Source organism: Adiantum capillus-veneris, chromosome 20, assembly GCF_014529385.1.
Source record: "Adiantum capillus-veneris isolate H3 chromosome 20, ASM1452938v2, whole genome shotgun sequence".
NCBI classification, from domain to species: Eukaryota; Viridiplantae; Streptophyta; class Polypodiopsida; order Polypodiales; family Pteridaceae; genus Adiantum; species Adiantum capillus-veneris.
This window is the reverse complement of record NC_140950.1, coordinates 120845261-120848925: the sequence shown is the minus strand read 5'-3', so window position 1 is coordinate 120848925 and position 3665 is coordinate 120845261.

Below are 3665 nucleotides of genomic sequence, written 5' to 3'. Positions count from 1 at the left end.
AACCGCTAGCGTATCGGGGATTTTGCATTGGCGTTGCCTAAACACCCTATGGTGGACATCGAATAGGCGTGGTACCTAAACTGGTATGGTTTGTGTTGATACCCTACCACCTACTGGTACTTGGGATACTTTCAGAGCACGGGTTCATGGAGGGATGTGAAGCGGCCTCATGTGTAATAAAAGTCATCAACCACTGATATTCCTATGTAATCCTTATCTACAGATACCCTAAATACCAGTCACACAATGTAACTCTCATGAACTACTACCTGATTCAAGATCTCATTATAGCTCCAAATTGTGTTTCCTACCTAGCTTCATGTCATAAACAATCTTTTGTTGCTTCCCACTAGACTTAATTTTGAGCCGCAATTCCAATGCTCCGATCTCCTAGTCTTGCCTAGCATTCATTTCCATGAGCCAAGGCCTCCCCAAGAGTCAACAGGTAGTCCTCCCCTTTGGTAGAGATTACATATGCATCTATTGATACACTCACCCCAAAAATTGACACTATCACTCCATTCACCTTGCCCATGCATGCAAATCCGACATTGTTGGCTATCTTTGCCTGCAAAGAAGTGTGCTTATTCAATTATAACCCTAGTCTGTGCATAAGTTTCTCGGTCTTCCCACATATTTTTGCTCCTCCATCAATATAGACATTAGAGATCCATTGATCCTTGATCTTAGCATATACTACTACTACTATGTCCTTGATTCCTCGGGCATGGATGGCCGCAATGGCAACAAGGTCATAAACCAGTGATCCTACACCCAATGGAAAATCCTCCATGACAATATGTCTTCTAGACCTGCCCTTTCTCTTCTTTGCATCCTTGGGAGCTTGTGATGTCCCCTCTTGAGGCACCTTTTCCTTTTTTGAAGCATCCATTTCATCAGATTTGTGTCTCCTTACCCTTCTGATTGGCATCGCATCAACTTCACTCACATTCTCTTTCCCTTTGTCTTTGCCTTGATCTAATCTAATGACTAACACTGCCCCCTCTTCACCCCCGGGAGGGAGCGGGGGGATTTCCGCTGGTGCAAGCGGTGGTGGTGGTGCACGGGGTCTCAAGATTTGTATGGGTGGTGCCATAGGTGCAACAGGCCTGGCTTGTGTCCTATCATGAGGAGGAGTTACTTTTTACCAAGGTAGTCATCATGGATTACCATTGCCTTGGAGAGGAAAGGGGCAGTAATACATACCATGCCCTACCTTCCCACAATCGTAGCATGCATATTCCCTAGCTTTCCGCCGTTGATCGCCTTTGCGATTAGCTCCATTGGCCGGTGGCGGGGATCTCTCGCCTTGAACCAAGTTTACGGAGAGGATTTCCAACTGGTTGGTAATTTGCTACAATAACTCTTGCTATGAGGTTTCGGGGTTGGTTGGGACCACCCCTCTCATTGGCCCTAGTTGTTGTTCCATGCAAAGGCTCGATTCCTCCTCGTAGCTAAGCTTGAAATTTCAGCTTCAGGTCTTTTTCTCTCGCATGAAGGATAGCTTGATCAAAAGAAGCCAAAACTTTTCCCTTTACCTTTTCCTGTAGGATCAAATTAAGCCTTGCTAGGAAGAAATCCTTCTTTAGACAGTTAGGTGCCCTCTCTCCCTCGCCTAAGGAGGATGACCACTTCTCCCAAAGTTTGAGAAATTGATCTTCCTATGCCTTATAACTATTCAACAAATACTAGAACAGCTCTTGAAGCTGTCTCCAAATTTTCTATGGGGACTCTTGATGTTGATAGTTGCTGAGAAAATCCATCTTCAGTCTCTCCCAATCCTCTCACGTTAGGAGTGAGCATCTGGTACCAAGCCTTGGCCCCCTCTCGCAAAACCAATGGGAAGGCTCTGACCTTAGTAGCTTCCTGTTCTTGCTCAAATACCAAGAAGGCCATTTTTAGATTGTGAAAAAGATCTGGGGCAACTTCACCAAGCTTCCCATAGAAGTTTGGGAGAGCCATTTGCTCAAGATCTCAGAATTGCAATAGAAATGCCCTTGCTACCTTGTCTTTGGGATTAACAAAATGCACTTGTTGCACCCGCATACACGCCACAAAATAATATGCAACCTTGCATCTTTTCGCCTCAAAAGATGACCTACATGGTAACCTAGATGGAATCTTGGCTATTGCGCTCGGGGTGGGCTCAAAATTTGAAGCACTAGCAGTGCTAGGCGCCTCTTTCCCTTTGCGTACCATGTGCTTTCAATTCTGGTTGAACCCCTCCTTTCCGTTCACTTGTGCAATACCCTTGTGCCACCTAGGGGTGGTTGTCACCCTCCTTTTTTTTATGATCCTTCAAGAAAGAGAGGCTTCACTAATCTCTTTCCTCCCTTGATGTGGACAGGCTCATTACTCTAGATGTTGATGTAGAAAACCTATGTTTCCAGTGTGATTTTTGAGGTTCCTTTACTCATTTGCAGGAAAAACTGAGGGTTTAGCAAGCCCTCCTCAGTGGGGGCACCGTTCTAATGAGGGACAACTATCAATCACAGTGGCCTCTACACAATGCTTGTGTTGCAGCGTGCACAATTCTTCTAGAGTAGATGAAAGTAAGGGTGAGGGAAACACTCTTATGCTATGCTAATTTTTAAATGGTGCCTACTCAAACCCTCTCTTGACTAATAATTTCAATGGTTGCAATGGTGCACATAGAAGCGTGTGTGTGTGTGAGAGAGAGAGAGATTTGGGGGGGGGGGGGGGGGGGGGGGGGGGGGGGGGGAGAGTAGAAGAGAGAGAAGGGAAATGGAAAGTGAGAGTGGAAGAGAAGAGAGGAGGAAAGGGTAAAGTGTGGCTGGGAGTGGGAGAGAGGAAACAAAGATATGAATAATAGAGATGCACGAATAACTTAATCTAAATTATACCTCTACAACATTTGCAATCACTCTTCACAACCACACACAGACACACACCAACATCCAAGAGCTTAAGAAATTAACACTCCTTAAGATGGAATGGAGTGGAAACCATTTCAATCACACAAAAGCTAACAAAGCTACCCACACAAGCACATGAACAATCCTACCGCAACACTACACAAGAGGTAATCTAGTGTTGCATAGGGCATAACTAGGGCATACTACCAACGAGAGGGGCTGAGTTCCCCTTGAGCTAAGGTGGCGGGCTCTTTATATAGACTCTTCCACTTGATGTGTACTAGGTGACTCAACTCGTAGTACCTGCCAGTATGAACACAATATGGGATAGGGTGGATGCTTCTAGAGTTGATAAAATCAACTTAGATTCTTTTGATGAAGAAACAAAGACTGACTTGTAACAAACTGGGTCACAAAGAAAGGAAAGTTCATCAAAACCTGTTGATGACAAAGGTAAAGGCAAAAGATTGGTAGGGGAGAAGCGTCCAACCACTTAACAAAAGCTTCATCAAAGGACAAAGTGGCTACATTAGGTAAACTTTTAGGTGGTGGCAATGCTAGGGCCTTTATTTCAGGCACTTGCACTCTATAAGTGAGAATCCCTGTCAAGTGTTTATGCACACTATCTTCTACCTAAAAGATAAAAATATATACATTCAAATTGAGGTTGTACCTAATAAGAGGCATGATAAAAGGATACAATGATGCATCTATTTTGGCTAGTCTACAAGAACCTAAGATTCTATGAGTTACACGTTGAGCACCGTTTGCCTTGCAATTGAAAAGAAG